At 49.6% G+C, this 18,900-nt stretch overlaps 1 protein-coding gene across 1 annotated transcript in view; it reads right to left on the minus strand.

Moving 5' to 3' along the window:
- ntn1b (netrin 1b) overlaps positions 1 to 18,900 on the minus strand; it is a 44,908-nt gene that overhangs the window by 24,585 nt on the left and 1,423 nt on the right.

Below are 18,900 nucleotides of genomic sequence, written 5' to 3' on the forward strand. Positions count from 1 at the left end.
GGCGCACGGAACAGGAAGTCATCATAGGAAACGGAAGCCAGCAGCTACACCGGAGGCCCCGAAATATTGGCCGTTGTCCCCAGAGCTACATGGTTATCAGTCGTCAGATGATTTAGGGTCTGGGTTCTGGGATTACCTTATAAAAGTAAGATCTCAGCAACGTATCATGTCAAAATTGTAGCAGGGGGGCCAAAAAGCCACTACAGCGAGGAGCCTGAGAAAGAACGCGTTTAGTTTAATGACATTACTAAGTTTCAGTTTTTCTGGAACGAGGTCGTCATTCAGAGGTGATGGGTTATTTAAACATATGGCCTGCTCTGCCCTGGGAGTATGGAGCCCCTAAAAGAAATGGTCTGCTTCACGCTTCCCCTCGCTCCACCACCTGCTTATGAATTTAACCTCTGACCCCGCAGTGACGTAAGACAGGAAGACTTTCTTCCGCTCTCCCACACATCTGAGAGACCGTAGGGGCCTGGTGCGTCCTATGATTTATTATCATAGCCATTTTCTCAGTTTAATACTGGCCCGGAAGTTCATATCTCTCGAGTTTCGAATTAACTCGGGGCATTGTGTCGTCGCAGTCGGAGTCGCTGCAGGTAGTGTTAGATCACGAGTTTTCATCGCCAAGATAAACCAGACACATACCGCTCATGTGAGGCAACAGGAGGAGCCCTCATCGTTTGTCACGTATCGCTAATCTCACCAACAAAGCCGTCAAAGCGAGGATTGAGTGATAAGACCGCCGCATATGCTGCCGCTTCACCGGCAGTCTGGTGGAATTGCCTGCAAACTAGCTCACACCTGCCATTCTGAACCAGGTCTGAGTGGGATTCAGAAACACTCCTTCTGAATGGGGGCTTAGGGATGGACGCACACACACACACACACACACACACACACACACACACACACACACACACACACACACACACACACAGAGGTGTTTGGCAGCTGTCATGGGCTTATCTCCCACACTTCCCACCCTAGGGCTGAGCCAACACACACCACTCCAGACCCAAGAAGCTTTAAAGGACACACACACACACACACACCACCCCACCCCATTTCCCGCTCACTCTTTACCGCCCTCTTATCCCAGATGTTATCTCTCCTTAAAGAAAGTGTGAGGAAAAGTGCAACAGGGCTTTTTTACACCGATGGGAAGTTAGGTTTCTTTTTTCGAGCCAAGGAATGCCATGTATCCTGGTACGGTACTTTCATCTCCCCCATCATTTGGAAACAGATGCATGCTCTGTGGCCCTGCCGGAGTCCCTTCAAAGAATATAACGATGCCTCAAAACCAATTCGGGGCAAGAGAGAAAAAGAGATGCAGGCTTTTTGCTCTGTCTTTCCGGCTGCAGCGTGTGCATGTTCTGTAGCATGTGTGTGAGCGAGCGCCGTGTGATGAATGAGCACTATCTCCCATGCTGTCTCCAGGCCCTTCTAACAAGCGCTGTGCTATCTCATCCACACGTCTCCCGGTCTCCTTGTCCGGTCGCCGCATTAATTGTCCCGGCAGCGCCAAAAGCCCCAAGAGCTGATAAGCTCAGCTTTGGAGACGGAGGCTCAAAATGTCCCCCGGAGCATCTGTCAAGCATTCGCAACACCACACATCGAACACATGCACACTCGTCCTTGGACACGGCCGCAAATTGGGACACAAATTTTGCACATTTATTTTGTTCCCAAGCAAACAAACAAACACTTTCATAGCCGTGCTCGTATTTTAACTTAATTTCAGGCTTCAGCTTCAGCTGAATTTTTGTGTCTCGGTGTGGAGCTGAAGCGATGGAATATCAAAGGAGCGGTAAATGGGAACGTTCACATTTGCAGGACAGACAGGGCGCTGTGGCAAGTAATCTTTCCAGCCTGCGCTGGCGTTGTCATTTAAAAAGGGCCTGCTCTGGGTTGAGCTATTCCAGTCTATTTATGCTCGAGTGCCATCTATCAGGCTCGCTGAAAGGAAGCAGCGGTGGGTGTACGCTCTCCGGACGGAAATGAGTCGTCCCACGGTTTGGCGGAGGCGGTTTTTCGCGCTGTCTAGAGAAGGAGAGCACACTTCAGAGACAATCAGAAGTCTGTGCGCGCACTCCGGTGAAATTTGGTTATGGATGTTTGCACTGACTCAGTCCTGCAAGCGGCGGCGACATACCAACCCTGTCAACGGGTGTCTGATGTTTAACAAAACATGCTGTTTGCACGTGTGCATTTACGTGTGCGTGTGTGTGTGTCTGTGAGAGAGAGAGAGACTGTACAAAGCCTTATTTCTAGACTTTGGACAGAGTATGTGATGTGAATTGAGAAGAATGTTGTGCTTGTTCAGGATGGAGTAGAGCGGAATGCCGGCTCGACGACTTGTTTACCCAGGATCAATTACTCTCTCACTAAGAGCGAGCCTGTAGCGACGGTGGCCCCTATCACGAGCGGATGACGTATGCCAAATCAAACAAGAGTTTTCATCCCTTTCCAGCCAGCGATCCGAGGGAAAAGACAACATCGGCGCCCTCAAGAGATTACGCTGCCGCGTTTTCACGACAACAGTTGGTTTAGCGGTTTGATATTTCCGATTGCGTAGACAAACGGAGGTGGACGCGGCGCGTGCACGTACGCCGACACGCTCGCACCTGCCCAAAGATAACGATCGCCTCCCTCGCTTTACATGTCTGTGGTACAAGTTAACACGGCGAAAGGTTAAAAACACTCTGGCGCGGGCGTCCGGGTAGCGTAACGGGTCTATTTCGTTGCCTACCGACACGGGGATCGCCGGTTCGAATCCCCGTGTTGCCTCCGACTCGGTCGGGCGTCGCTACAGACACAGTTGGCCGTGTCTGCGGGCGGGAAGCCGGATGTGGGTATGTGTCCTGGTCGCTGCACTAGCGCCTCCTCTGGTCGGTTGGGGTGACTTCCGGGGGGGGGGGATAGCGTGATCCTCCCACGCGCTACGTCCCCCTGGTGAAACTCTTCACTGTCAGGTGAAAAGAAGCGGCTGGCGACTCCGCATGTATCGGAGGAGGCATGTGGTAGCCTGCAGCCCTCCCCGGATCAGCAGCGACTGGGAAGGCTTGGAAAATAGGATAATTGGCCAAGTACAATTGGGGAGAAAAAAGGGAAAAATAAAAAAAAACATTCTGACATTAACAAATGGTGTTATGCGTTTGTTGATATGCAGTGTGTTTAATCCAAGCTTTTTTTTCCCACAGTGCGGCAGTACACTTGTTAAATTCAAATCAGAAACACAAAAAAAAAATATCTTGATTAAACTTGCCGCAGGGATGCTTGCATAAAACCCGTGGAGTGTGTGTGGGTGCTTCAGATGTGTCATGAGTGCTCATTAATATTCATGAAGTGCTCGCGTACCTTTGATTTCCAATCAAAATCTGCGCTGCAGCGGAGCGTCGATGCATAAAGACATGAAATGCTGCTTTTGCGTCAGACTAGTGATGGCAAATGTGTTCTTAATGAGGTGACAAACAAGGCAGGGGTTACGCTTCATCTTGACGGCCCGCTTGGAGGACGTCGCTCCCCCCCCCCACCCCCCTTTTTCTCCCCAGTTGTATGCGGCCAATTACCCCACTCTTCCGAGCCTCCCCGATCGCTGCTCCACCCTCTCTGCCCATCCGGGGAGGGCTGCAGATACATGTGGAGTCGCCAGCTGCTTCTTTTCACCTGACAGTGAGGAGTTCTGCCAGGGGGACGTAGCGTGTGGGAGGATCACGCTATTCCCCCCAGTTCCCCCCCCCCGAACAGGCTCCCCGACCGACCGGAAGAGGCGCTAGTGCAGCGACCAGGACACATACCCCCATCCGGCTTCCCACCCGCAGACATGGCCACTTGTGTCTGTAAGGACGCCCGACCAAGCCGGAGGTAACACAGGGGGTTCAAACCGGCGATCCCCTGTGTTGGTAGGCAATGAGATAGACCGCCACGCCACGCGGACGTCCCCAGTAATCACTGACTTTCACCAGTTCACAGCACAGATCATAGGGCACAGCACTGAATGACACAGTATATCCTCATAATAGATGCTGGAACTAGTAAACAATTCCTCCTGGGAGTCTTTTTTTTTTCTTTTTTTTTTTGTAAAACACGTGACCGTCATAAATAAAGTTTTTATATAGAAAATATTCCATATTTGGCGCCAGGCAACGGCAACGTCAAACGCAGTGCCTGCTTTGAGGTTGCACTTAAGTCGAAACGGTTCTCACGGCATTTTTCCGATTAGGCGTATTTGACTTAGTAAAATGTAAGGGCCCTTAAAAGCCAGAGCCAAGAGTTTTTCTATGGATCAGTCGCGTACGTTCAGTCCCCCTGCACTGCTCCCAGGCCTGCTCATGATAGACACAGCCAACGCTTTCCAACAATAAATATTTCGATTGCACATTGCTGGGACAGCTGTGATTTTGATGAGGTAGAGAAAAACAACAAAGGGCTTCTGGAATGAGCTCTCCAGATGATGAATCTTTTAACAAGATCGTGGAATGCTTTTGATGCTTCCATCCAAGGCAAGAAATATATACGGTCAAAAAAAATAACATAAAAGTACAACCCGTGGTTGTTATCGGGAGACGTCGCCCTCAGAACGGCGCTGGTCTACGCAACGGACTCCGCGTATAGTTTTATGGCGAGCAACCCTGTCACCTTGGTATGACATCAACAAATAAAAGATCAAAACCGTGCGGCCAGTCTGAGACTATTTAAAGACCTCTTTAGTCTGATTAAGTCAAAACAGAGATGACAAAGCTTTAAATCACGGCGGAGTTAGCATGATTGTTTTAATGAGATGCACATTGGAGGCAGGCTAACGTTTTAGCAGGACGCTGCGAAATAGCCCAGAGATAAATTGGATTTATCAATGGTCGCAGCTGCACCTGTCTCCCCGCTGAGCAGGTCTGATGTGAGAACTGAATTGGTACTGACCTTCATGAAGGGTCATTAGGGGACTTATTAGAAATTGCACATTCATCTATACAGTAACTTTAAAACCCCATGCAAGGGCCAATTTCCCCTTGTTTCACCCGCTTTTATTTCTCTCTCTCTCTCTCTCTCTCTCTCTCTCTCTCTCTCTCCCCCCCCCCCCCATTGTATTTGGCCAATTACCCCACTCTTCTGAGCTGTCCCGGTCATTGCGCCACCCCTTCTGCCGATCCGAGGAGGGCTGCAGACTACCACATGTCTCCTCCAATACGTGTGGAGTCGCCAGCCACTTCTTTTCACCTGACAGTGAGGAGTTTCACCAGGGGGACGTAGCGCGTGGGAGGATCATGCTATTTCCCCCAGTCCCCCCCCCCGAACAGTTGCCCCGACTGACCAGAGGAGGTTCTAGTGCAGCGACCAGGACACATACCCACATCCGGCTTCCCACCCGCAGACACAGCCAATTGTGTCTGTTGGGATCCCCGACCAAACCGGAGGTAACATGGGGATTCGAACGGCGATCCTCGTGTTGGTAGGCAACGGAATAGACCGCCACACCACCCGGACACCCACGTGCCACCCGCTTTTCATGCCACAAGTAGACTGCCGATTCACCTTCTCAGCAAGCGGCGTGCACATAACACGGTTTGAAAATATCATGCAATGCAATCATGCATAAGTTGATTTTTTTTTTTTTTTTTTGCACAGTGGCAAAGGCGACTACGGTTACAGTGTTCACATTTAGGGTTAAGGTTTGGTACTGGTTAAGTTAAGGGTTAAGGTTAGGTACTGGTTATCCCCAAAAAGTTGAGTCAGTTCATCTGGGTTTTCCTTACCTGGATTATCGAGCATGCATTAAGACAGGTACTGGTTAAGGTTAGGTGCTGGTTAGGTTTAGGGTTAAAGTTAGGTAGTGGTTTCTTCCAAAATGTCTGTGGAGATTCTCCCCTCAGCCTCAGAGTCGAACGTGCAAAAAACATTCACGCCCCAACTGCCTGGTCACGGTACAGATAGGTCGCATACCCATCCATCCATCCATCCATTATCTAAACCGCTTATCCTGCTCTCAGGATAACCACTGTGCCACCGTGCCGCCCAGGTTGCATACTATTTCACTTAGAATTGGCATTTTCTACCAAAACAACACATTTTGTACAAAATGTGTTGTTTGTAGTGCATATATGTTTGTGTTTGGCCATACTTTAATTAGCTACTTTGCCTTAGAACGTTTAATCCTTGATTTTGGCTGGTTGGGGTCTTTTAAGAGTAAGGTTGCACTGCTTGATGAGGCCATTTTATTGTACAGAGTTTTCACCCTGGAGAGTTGAAAGCAGTCGTCTACTCTTGAGGAGCGCCAGCCACTTCAGTAAAACTGACCGAGGGCAGAGACAAACAGCAGTTAAACTCTGTCAGTCCGACGGTGTCAGGAGAGACACTATCTCTCCAATGTGGCCATCACAGCCGGTAGGACGGAAACACCTCTATTCCATATGGGGACTTCCGTCTACTCCATGACCACGATAGTGCGCACCGAAACATAATGACCCGTCACTCGGCTCACCTTTCGCCTCTGAGGACCTGCCAAACCACATAAGAGCGCACTTTGTGCCCCGAGACCAGATAAGAGATGAAAAGGGATAAGCTGAGCTAATGAACTGGGTTGCTCGATGATGAAAGGCTATCTGAACCCATCTTACTTTTTCCACTTGGCCCAGGCCTGAGCACGCACTTAAGTCAGTGGGGGAATCCATCGGTCAATTTGTTTTGTCCATTTTTATCTTACGTGCTTTAGGAAGGGTAAATGCTGATCTTATCTGTGGTTTCTTGCCGTATGTCAGATGCCAGAGGCCAGGCTTCGTGGAAACATCAAGAGGGTTACTATAACCCAAACAGCCTCAAGTGGAAATGGAAGATCCTAAAAGTCTGTGCTGCAGCTCTGACTATAGTAGAGTCCTTTCAATCCAAACTTAAAACTCATCTTTTTGCCTATACTAAAATTAGTTGCCTTTAAATTGAGTGCTTCACAACCTGTACTGCATGGCGGGTCGGTTTCTGTCGTTCTGCCGACGAGATTATAGATTATAGATTATTGGCTATTGCAAACTGTTCTCTTCTCTCACGTGTCTTTTCTGTCTCTCTGAATGATGTCTTCTCCTTTCTCTTCTCCCATGTAGTATGTGAATGGTGTGATGTCAGTCTCGTCTCCCCATTGTGCACGTGTAGTCTGTCCTCCCAGGTCTCCATGGTGACAGTGGTCGCCACCTGGACACTGCTTGGCATCCTCCTTATCACATTCTTTATACATCTTATAAATCCATATAATTTTGTTATCCTGTTTCAGTGTTGTGTCCTTCTCTCTGATGTGTGACTAGTGTCTTTTCTTGTCTCCTCCCGTGTGTGTAAATGGTGTGATTTGAGTCTCCCCTGTGTGCATGTGGAGTCAGTCCTGTCAGGTCTCCATGGCGACCTGACAGTCACGTGGCTCAGGTCCTGGGCTGTTCTGGCAGCATCTGGACACTGCTTGGCATCCTTCTCATCATATTCTTCATCTATCTTATAATTCCAATATTATTCTGTTATCCTCTTTCAGTGTTGTGTTCTGTAAATTGTGTTTTATTCTGTACACACAACATCCGAGATCCCTCTGTTGCTCTCCCTGAGATTTCTTCCTATTTTTTTCTCCCTGTTAAAGGTTATTTTAGGGAGTTGTTCCTTATCCGATGCAAGGATCTAAGGACAGGATGTTGTATTGTTGTAAAGCCCCCTGAGGCAAATCTGTAATTTGAGATATTGGGGTGTAATTGGGCTAAAATTGACTTGACATTTTCCAAATAGAACAGACAGTCAACACATCTTAACGCATGCCGTCACATTCCTGTAATCACAACAAAGGCGAGACGAGCTGCAGTAAAACACCAGCCTCATTTCGCCAAGTCAAACATTGACTTGTACAGTACCAATAACGAAATGGCAATGTCATCTGCAAATGTAAACACTTTATACTCGATGACAGACAGGGCACCTGTCCACTCATAAGCTTACAATGAATGGACAAGGAATAATCCCCCGCACGAGATGTATTCGCTTTTTATTCTGGGTGTGTTACTGGTGGCTGGGATTTTTTTTTTTTTTTTTTTGCTGGCTAGAGAGAATACACACTGATCTGACAACGCCGGTTCAAGGCTAAAAAAAAAAAAAATGAAAAATTTAAAAAATAAACACAGAATGTCTACCAACTCCAGAGCACTATTCTGTAGCTGACCCTTTACTGTGACCGCCCTTTAGAGACCCGGGGAATGGGGAATTCCCCTACAGATTGCAATAATATTGCAGCTTTTCAAAAAACTTTGCTGGCATTGCTGTTAATATATCAAGTCTCTCTCTCTCTGTCTCGCTCTCTCTCTGCGTGGGAATACGTTCCCCCTTGACTTGCTTACTTTGTCTCACTATGCGGCATGTAATGATGTCATGGGAGGCGTTCTCGCTCTTTACGAGTGTGGCTCTGATCTCTGGTGGGGATCAATTAGCTGAGCAATCAGCCCTCCCTGCGTTTTTGTGTGGGTAACTCCTCATAAACAGTTTGGTTGCTTGGCAAACGGGGACTGCATCGCCTCAACAAAAACAGCCACCCAAAGTCAGCCCGACCAAAGTAGCACTCCGGGCTACCTCTCCGTAGACGACATTAGGTAATGCAATGTAACATTAGCTAACACAGGGTAGCATTAGCTAACGTAATATAACGTTAGCTAATACTACCGTTGTGTGGGGCACAGTAATGATCGGTGACTCTGACAAGACCAGTAGTTAATCGGCTTCCATGGTGCCGGGTTTCAATCTGCCGCTGTGTGTGTGCTGTCTTTGCTGAGCCTTTTCAAATGGTACCGACCACGTCAACAATATGTATGAGTTATTGTTCTCCGTCCGTCGCAGCGACAAGGACCATCTAGTCATCCTGTGATGGATGACTGATGACTTGCGCGACGGTTAAAGTGAGGAAGAGTTGCGCATCATCAACGCCACTCTCTCATCCAAGACCACCTGCTACCAGTGGGGAGACTAAGTGAGACATCGCGTCTCATGTATGAGTACAGTGAATCGATGCACAGCTCTTGCATTTGTATGAATTGTGATTTGTTCACCAAAACAATAACCTTGTACTGCAGTTATTATATTGCACAACGTGGCACCAAACATCTGCATTTGAACTTGCTTTATTTTAAACTCAGCTGAACCTTCGCCAATGCAGCGCGTCTCATAGGCGGCACAGTGAAACCTGTCACATCCACCAAACGTGAACCCACAGGGACTGAGCCAAACCGTGACCCCTTTTACATACAATGAAGAAAAAAAATCGACCTCACACTATGGAGAAGCAAAACAGTGTAATTGTGCAATCAGTAATGACCACAGTTATGTACTCCCTTCTCTAAACGGCTGGTGGCGAGCGGTGCCAATGATAACACACCCCGACTCATGAATAATAATGCGTAATGAGCAGCATATCTCAGCCCATTTATCCTCTTGTTACAGGACTGGGAACAGTCCAGGCAGGAGTAAAGGGCGGGTGGGGGCAGAGAGAGAGCGAAAGAGAGAGAGAGAGAGGAAAAAGAAAGTAACAGTGAGCCTTTATTGTACTTTAGTGGTCAAAATCTGTACCCAGATGTCAAGGGGAGATGGAGTCAAATAGCCGTCTCGGTAACCGTGACAACCAACCTGTTGTCGAGGCCTCTGGCGTGGATGAGTCACTTCCTGTGCAAACACCCTGCCTGATCCTCTTTGCCGTCCCCACGCCGGGGAAGCTGCATATGAATGATCAGGGCCAACTGGGCTGTGCGTTAAAATGCAGCACTTAAGGGAATTTTGAGCTTATTTAACAAAGCAACTCCGCGGTTTGCTAAATAAGCTCGACGTGGAATAACGCTACCGGACTATGAAGTTACCAATAAGGTCAAAACTTGACCTACCGGTGGAGGAGCATCCTGCGGTGTCAATGGGAAGTAGGAGACGGGGGTGAGAGGTGGAGGTGGGGGGGGGTCGGTCTGACTGGTTTTTTTCTAAGGAGCATTTCCTCTTTAGTGTGTGTGTGAACACACGTAGACATGAACTTGTGCAACTATGAGCGGATGTCGGGAGAAGTAATGCCTAGATGAGTCAATCTCTGTTTCATATAAAACCTGTTTGTTTAAATTCAAACAAACAGAAGATGTTAGATTTTCTTACTAAACCTTTGCAGCTGCTTGTTTCCATGAGTAGGTTTCGTAAACGGCGCGAGTCCAAAATTGCATCAGCTCAGTTTAACACACATAACAGACGGTAGTGTCCGACACGTGTAAACGCGCAATTCGTCCCTTGTCGGTCTTAGAAAACCGTTTTGTCACCCAGAAACACTGTCCTGGGGCGGTGAAGACACCTGCCCCTGCTACAGAAGTCACTGGCACCAGCAACAGCAGCCTCAAAACACCATCACCTCGAGATTTAGAGGACAGGACGGACATTATCCAGGCTTCACGCTGTTTTAGTCGAATCAGGGCCATTCTTTACAGAGGTTTAGTGGGCATGACAAATGGGTTAGATGGGTGTTTGTATTCAGACTAAAGATAAGGTGCGGCGGGCTCTGTGGTGGTTGCTGCGGGCCGAGATGGACCATTATATTTCAGTGGGTATGAGGATTAGACAACCATCAGTTTCTCTTGTAAATGTCCTCAATGATAAGATAGTAACCACAGGCAAACGGGTGATAAAAATACACAATATGGCAGCTTTTTTTGGAGGGGGGGGGGATTTTTCCTTCTTTTTCCCCTCTTTTCCCCCCCAAACTGCATCCGGCCAATCACCCCACTCTTCCGAGCCATCCCGGTCACTGCCCCGCCCCCTCTTCCGATCCGGGGAGGGCTGCAGACTACCACATGCCTCCTCCGATACATGTGGAGTCGCCAGCCGCTTCTTTTCACCTGACCGTGAGGAGTTTCACCAGGGGGACGTAGCATGTGGGAGGATCACGCTACCCCCCCCCAGTCCCCCCTCCCCCCTGAACAGGCGCCCGACCGACCAGAGGAGGTGGTAGTGCAGCGACCACAATGCATACTCATATCCGGCTTCCCTCCCGCAGACATGGCCAATTGTGTCCGTAGGGACGCCCGACCAAGCCGGAGGTAACACGGGGATTCGAACCGATGATCCCCGTGTTGATAGGCAATGGAATAGACCACTGCGCTACCCGGACGTCCATGTTGTACTTTTTATTGTGGAGAATACCAGTCTTCTCTCACAGAGGAGAGCATCTCTACAAAACCTCTTACTTACATCACTCCTCTTTCAAAAATGCAGCGCTTTTCTCAAATGCGATCTTTCTGAAGAAAAGCATGGCTTTAGTTGTGCTAGACAGGCTGCAAGATTGTCTATCATACCGACGGGCACAGAGCCCACCCCCCAAAAAAGGAAGCCTTTGTCTTTGCAGGCGTGAGTGACACCTTAAACACTGATGCTAAAACCATGAGTGAAGAAAATAAACAGGTTTCTGGCACATGTGTAATCGAGCGTGTGGTCAGAAGGGACGCTCTCCAGGCCGGGGGACATAAAACGGCTAAACCTGTGCTAAACGTCTCCACAGGGCCGAGTTACTGTGGGGCTTGTTCAACATCGGAGTTCAAAATCTTCCCTGCGGCTCGTGGAGGTTATTGTAACACTCCAACACGTGCGCGCCCACCACCGGTCCCCCCCCCCTGTGGTTAAGGGAATAGCGGATGGAGAGAGCAGGGAGCCACTGGGCTGTAAATCATAAACGCTGTGTGACAATCCATCGTTCTTGTGACATGTTTATTGTGCTTTTCTTCCCTTTTCTCCAAGCGCCTATTTATAACCAACCACCCCACCTCCCCCCCATGTCAAAATATCACGCAAATGTCTTTTTGGACCGCTTCAACCCCACCATCCCCATCCCGTTTGTCTGTGCATCTTAGTTTATCAGCCTCGTTCTGATTTCCTACTGTGGACAGTCTGTTGCCTCATAGCATTTGTACATTATTCATACATTTGAAAGTCTGGAGCAGTGACGGAGACTCTGAAAAGACAAACGAGAGGGTTTTGGTAGGGGTCTGTGGGGGCAGCCAACATGTAGCTCAAGGGGCCCGGGTCTTAATCACATCACCATCTGTAGACACAAGAACATCCGTCGAGTCTAGGGCTGAATGACATGGGGGGGGGGGGGGTTTAACATTGCAGTATTTATGTTTTTTGGTGATATGTACTGCAATGCTGATAAAAAGGAGGAGCATAATTTCACCACATATACGCACCGTTTAACTTCCAAAGCTCAATTTGCAAAGACTTAAGCAATGACTCCAGCAATGGTTAAGGTGGTTTTAGAGGGAGCAATAAAGCAGTTGGGGGTGTCCGGGTAGCGTAGCGGTCTATTCCGTTGCCTACCAGCATGGGGATCGCCGGTTCGAATCCCCGTGTTACCTCCGGCTTGGTCGGGCGACCCTACAGACACAACTGGCCGTGTCTGCGGGTGGGAAGCCGGACGCGGGTATGTGTGCTGGTCGCTGCACTAGCGCCTCCTCTGGTCGGTCCGTGATCCTCCCACGTGCTACGTCCCCCTGGCAAAACTCCTCACTGTCAGGTGAAAAGAAGCGGCTGGCGACTCCACGTGCGTCGGAAGAGGCACGTGGTAGTCTGCAGCCCTCCCCGGATCGGCAGAGGCGGCGGAGCAAGCGACTGGGACGGCTCGGAAGAGTGGGGTAATTGGCCGGATACAATCGGGGAGCGAAAGGGGGGAGGATAAAGCAGTTGCCCTGGAAGTCATTCAGTCCAACTAAATCAGATCGTTCGTCCGATGCACCAGAAAATAGCAGTCCAAAGAGTGGAAATTGCTTGTTTTCGTTTTCTATTAAGCAGTGAGACTTCTGGCCTTGCATGACTAATGGGCTACATTTGCCTTGCACTGCGTCCTTCGCGATGTGACCGTTGCACACGTGTGTATTATTACGATGTCGTTTCTGAAATGACATATGGCTCAGCCCTCGCCGAGCCCTCGACCCGTCGCTCATATTAGATGTGTGTGACACAAATCGACGCAGGTGCACAACTTACAACGTGTCGCAACAATGGAAACGTTAGCCGAGCCCTCGCTCGTCTCAGAAAAAAAGAGGAAAAGGGGGACACAAGCTGGGAGCTGTGTGGTTACGTTGTGTGTGTGTAGGAAGAGAAAAAAAAAACCCTTAGGAAATTAATGGTTAACGATTGTTTTTGTGGAAACATTGAGAGGTCATTGTGAGTGTTTTCTTACACTTCTTCCACTTTTGTCCCTTAAGTTTGTTCTGGTTGCTAGGTGGCATCCAGGACGTGGACTTGGGCTGGGGAGGAAAAGGCTTGGCTCTTCCTGAAACACGCCAACTGCTGGCCGTGTTGGAAGGGAACCCGTTGAACCGTCAAAAACAGTATTAATGAGCAGTTAAATTGCCCTTCAACACCTCTCTTCTGTGGCCCTGCGCATAATACTTCATGAAACATGGCATGAAAAATAATGTCCACCGACAGGCAGGTTTTTTTTCTCTCTCTCTCTGCGTGGTTATCCTTGCCTCGTAGCCTCCGGTGTCCAAAAAAACACTGTGGATGGGTGCCGTTTGGGTAGCTTTACAAGGCTGAGATACGTCAGGGCGGTCAGAATGAGGAACAAATTCTTTTGGCCTCACGGCAAGACGGTCCTGGGTTCGAGCCCCGGGGTAGTCCAACCTTGGGGGTGTCATCCTCTGTGTGGAGTTTGCATGTTCTCCCCGTGTCTGCGTGGGTTTCCTCCGGGGGCTCCGGTTTCCTCCCACAGTCCAAAGACATGTAGGTCAGGTGAATCGACCGTACTAAAATGTCCCTAGGTATGAATGTGTGTGTGTGTGGGGGGGGTGTCTCCCCGCCTGCCGCCCATTGACTGCTGGGATAGGCTCCAGCATCCCCGCAACCCTGAGAGCAGGATAAGCGGTGCGGGTAACGGATGGCTGGATAGAAGCATAACGACATTTTAATTGTAAATTTAACCTGCACGACTGCAAGTCACAGGTTCACCTGAAATTGGATTTTTTTGAAAATATTTTTTTTTCTATTTGATTTTGATATTTTGAAGTCGCGTTGATTTCTAATCGAGAGGTCATTTCTCCTCCCGTCTGACGAACAGACATAACGTGCTGTATAAGTGATGTGACCAGAACACCTTGATTCTGGCTAATTCATTTTACTGCCATGCGTCTTAGCGCCATAATGTCTATTTAAGCTCCTCATAAATAAATGTGATAAAATTTGTCAGCGGTTGCCGTAATGTTAGTCCGCGTGGAGCGCCTGCTGCTCGGGGCTGCAGGTCCGTTGTCTTTTCATCACTCCTCGGCGTGGAGCAAAAAAATCTTGCACTGCGGGGCTCGGGCTCCACTGGCAATGTGACATCACAGTGTAATCCGACATGGGCTCGGGGGTCATTGTTTGTTATTTGGACTCGGTGCCGTGAGCTCATTCCATTTCCCAGCTGACCGCCTGAGTGGAAACCAGATACAGCTGCTCCGCCGTACTGTCCCGGGTCTCACCATCTCTGTAAATAAACCACATGGCGTGAGTAATAAAGCTGCGAAGGAGCGATCGCCACCGCTGAAACGCTCAAGCACGGCACCGCAGACCCACGCACATACAGTACGCGTACCACCAAATGCACCTCTTCTCAAGAGTGGTCGCCCCCGGGACAACGCGAGACGGAAGCGGAGCGGGGAGGAAGATTTATGCCTCGGGGCACGGTCGAAGGAGGAAAGGAAGGAGGAAGGAGGCCACTTCTCAGTATTTGGTGCGAGTGTGCGAAGGAGCAGTGACCCCGGTACTCCGCGGCGGCGGCGGTGCTGGTGACCAGCGCCGAAGAAGAGAACAGGATGGGAACAGGGAGTCTAGCGTGCCTCCATTCGCTCTCGGAGTGGAAGAGTTATGGAAGACCGGGAGGCCGCTTAATCCTCCGACTGTGGACCTTTCCATGCTCCTGGTCTGAGCGAGAGATTTGCTTCCATCACCCATACACACACACACACACACACACACACACACACACACACACACACACACACACACACAACACACAACACAAGGGCACATGCAAGTGCAGAGGGAGGATTGCAATTGATGAATCCCCAGGTTTTTCCTCCGAGTAGCAGATGTGGAACCCAGGGATATTTATAGTTGTTTAGGGACCGGGGGTCTGGTAGCTAGCGCGCTCTCGTCTCCTCTATCTATGCTGCTGGATATCCCCTCAAATCCAATAAGTGGTTCCTCATTCTCTCTCCCGGAGAAGGATCGGTCACCGGGGGTATGCGGGAGATGGAACCAGAACACGGGGGGATGTCGAAAATCCATTACAGCATTACAGACCCTTGGAGAGGCCCGAGCACGAGTTATCTGGAAAAATAAATATGAACGGGAACCAGCAACTCCATTTCCTTATCTCGACAGGCGTATCATGTTTTAAGTTTGTTTGTTCTAAAGGGTTCTGGAGATAAGTGCTTCTTAATGGGAGCAGGAAATGGGTCGTTAAATTGTATTTTCATATATATTTGTGTGTGTGTGTGTGTGTGTGTGCATGCATGGGTATGTGTGTGTGTGTGTGTTTGGTCAAAAAAAAAATTACGAGGTCGTGCGATTAGCAGCAAGGGGTTTCATTCTGCTGTGTGAGCGTATGAGACCATCATGCATCACACTTAAGCCGCAGCGGCGACTCCGAGAAAGCAACAAAGTAAGAACTCGCATTGCTCAAATTGCGATCGCACAATTAAACCATTGTGAGCCAACGGAAGCGTACATTGCGCAGAAAATATGGTCTCCGAAAACTGGGGATAAAGGGGCTCTTGCGAAACACAGAAAGGCGCGGGGAAGTCCCGCGGCGGGCTGGAGTGGGGTTCTAATGAGGATTAGGGTCCTATTCAACGATAATGGAGCCTGTTGTCATTTGTTGTCTTTTGTCTTTTGCTAAAAAGACCCCTGTGTCGACAGCACAGCGGGGAGGATGGCACCAGCCAGTGCAACTTAGTTCTGCCTTCACTGCAGAGTTTCTTAATGTGCAGGGGGGAGAGGGGCTCCGGGGGTAAGTGGGCTAAGTGACACTGGAGGAGTGTGCTGCTGTCTCCCCTGTTTTTATACGTGTGCGTGTGTGTGTGTGTGCGTGCACGTGTGTGCACGTGTGTGCGCGTGCACGCAATGTGTGGTGGAGAGCAGAAGCGGTAATGTCACTGAGCTGGCTGTGTCGGGTGGCAGCACAGCAGGGGAGCTGGCTGGGGGTCTGTAGCGGAGCCGTGGAGCGTGTCATTCTGCTGGCCCATTAATCATTCCCAGACTACCCCGCTCGGCTGCCTCAAAAGGGGGCTCCATGCGCTCACTCTCACACTAGGTGGTCCTCCTGCTGCCCTGGAAGCCCAGTCAGCCGTGGGGTGGCAGAGTTTTAACCCCTGTAGACGGACAGATAGCGGGATACCAAAAAGAAAAAGACGGGTCGAGGATCCGCACCAACACACGCGCGCCGTATCCGCCGCGGTACCGCCGGCAAACAAAAACACAAAAACACCTCGGGCCATTTGGGATTTTCACCTCGGCATACTTGTCATTCTTTCTCTACACACACGCATACGCCGGACCGACACGTGTGCTGACCCACAGAGACGAGGGCCCGGTAACCGTCACGCCTTTTCCGATGACGCGTCACCGGATGACGGCAACGGTAACGGCGGCTTACGGCGCAACAAACTGCGACTCCAATCCACCGCACACCCAGTGGACGGACACACCGAGGCGGATCGGGATGCAACGCGTGTGCCGTCGCACGGCGTGTGTAATTCATACCAGCAGATGGGCACGATTAGCATTCAGTCACATCACGTCAGACAGAACATGCTATACCTTCAAATCCCAGTCCAAAACCTCGCCCACTGCGCGCCCCACACGTCCCGCGCTGGTCAACAGTCACGCCACGGCGTTCAACAGCCTGTCGTAAGGATACCGCCGTTAAGTCAAAGCCAACATGCCCCGACCCCCGTCTCTAAACACTGCGAGTCACCTCTCCGAACCGCCGTCCACAGCGCAGCGGTGCAGCATTTTTCAGTGGGCTCTTAAAAGCCCGGGTGAAGTCTTCTTGGCTCAGCCGTCATGTCTGTCTTGAATTATGAGCTCAGCAAAACAAAATCCTAGCAAACACGCAGCCTTTACCCAGAAGATACTTCGTTCTACCCGAGCGCGGGTTTCCGAGATCCCCGAATACATGCCCGTGTTTTATGGCCTCCTCGTATTCGGAGAAACCTCTTACCAGAGTCGCACAGGCCCGGCGGCAAAAAAGCAGGACTGTAAGTAATAGGGTATAGGCCCATAAGGAATTAATGTTGTGCTTTCCACTGCTGATTGAAACAGCGTTAAAGGGACATTTTAGGCTAAGTCTTGGCGAGACGTGTGCCGTTATTTACGACCCTGTTAGCACGGAGGCCCGTCGTGTGGACAGCCAGACGTATCCGTAGTGATAGGAGCGTTTTTAAAACCCTGCCCTTGCATTGCTACGGCAAAAAGGCTGCACCCCCCCCCCAAAAAAAGATATCGTGTGTATTTCTGCAGACGGTTCAGTCAATATCCATAAACATTTACCGACCGCAGAAGCGGGGCTTTAATTCTGTGATGTCATCAAGAGACAACATCTGGCTCCGCGGCGCGTCATCTGCAGACTGGGGAAGTTTGAAGGAAATGTGTTGCCGTTCGAAACGGAGGTCGGGAAAGCAGCGAAAAAGGGCAGTGACATAGCGAAGGGAAAACAAAATAAATCCAAATTGGTGAACGGGATGGCATATTATTACAGGATCACGGGGACTCAAATGTTAGCATGTTAGCGTGTCAGATGTTAGCATGCTGATTGTAATCGAGTCGGTGCAGACAGTCTGCTCCTGCACGGAGCTCCTCATAAAGAACCGAGGGCTGTCATTTGTGAAACATCTTTTACTCGTATTTCGCAAGCAGTATGTCATTTTTTTTCTCTCCATCCCCCCTCTCTCCGAGGTTCCTCGGCCATTAATTTCCGAGAGCCAAATTCCAAGTGGCCAGATTGTGCACGGGCTCCATTTTAATGTAATACGTTTTTACGGCACTGGCATGTAAAACTTTAGTGGGCTTTATAAATTCAATACGAGGATTAGAATGAGGGAAGTTTCCTGCTAGAAAAAAGGAAAAAAAAAATCCCAGTCTGTTGAGATGAGGGCCCCGGTGGATTGTGGGCAGGTTGTCATACAACCTTAGCCCCTGTTTGAGCCTTTCCATCCGACTGAGCTCCGTTTCACTTTGGTGCCAACGGCTAACAACCAGAAACTGTACCTACATCCCAGGGTCTCCCCGGGTGATGTCACCGTGTCCGCTGAGTCGGTCTCCGATTCATTGCCATTGGATTAAGCGCGACGTTCGCCTCTTGGCCGCGTGCAAAAGACGACGTTTTTACAGAAGGCAGAGAGTGCTGCATGTTGACAAATGTGGACTGGGCTTTACGTGGTTGATACGGTATGTGTGACTTTGTTTTACATTGTAGTTTGCCTTTAATGGCTGTTTTAATACATTTGGATCGTGGGTCATTACGGCGAGCAGCTATTTCCTCCAAACTCCCAGCGGTCAAACGATTTGCATTTTCCACACCGGTGCTGTGCTTTGTGCATTTAGATGGTCTTAGATGATATTCAGAGACCGGTAAGTCCATTTAAATGGTACACCCCCAGTCCTCCATTTGGGTGTTTAAGGGTGTCTGACTTTCCATTCTGCAAACCTGCGGTGCCAAACGTGTCCCCTGCATGTCCCCCCCCCCCCCAGTCCTAACCCTGCAGAGCAGCCGTTCAGCTAATGGGCCGCTCTCGCGCCATGAACCAGTATCTGTTTCTGACATCTGTGTCTAATAATCCCCTTTCCCCCTCGATGGGGTCGTTTTCACAACACAGTGTTGTTGGTTTATTTGTATTC

Source organism: Lampris incognitus, chromosome 10, assembly GCF_029633865.1.
Source record: "Lampris incognitus isolate fLamInc1 chromosome 10, fLamInc1.hap2, whole genome shotgun sequence".
In the NCBI taxonomy this organism is placed as follows: Eukaryota; Metazoa; Chordata; class Actinopteri; order Lampriformes; family Lampridae; genus Lampris; species Lampris incognitus.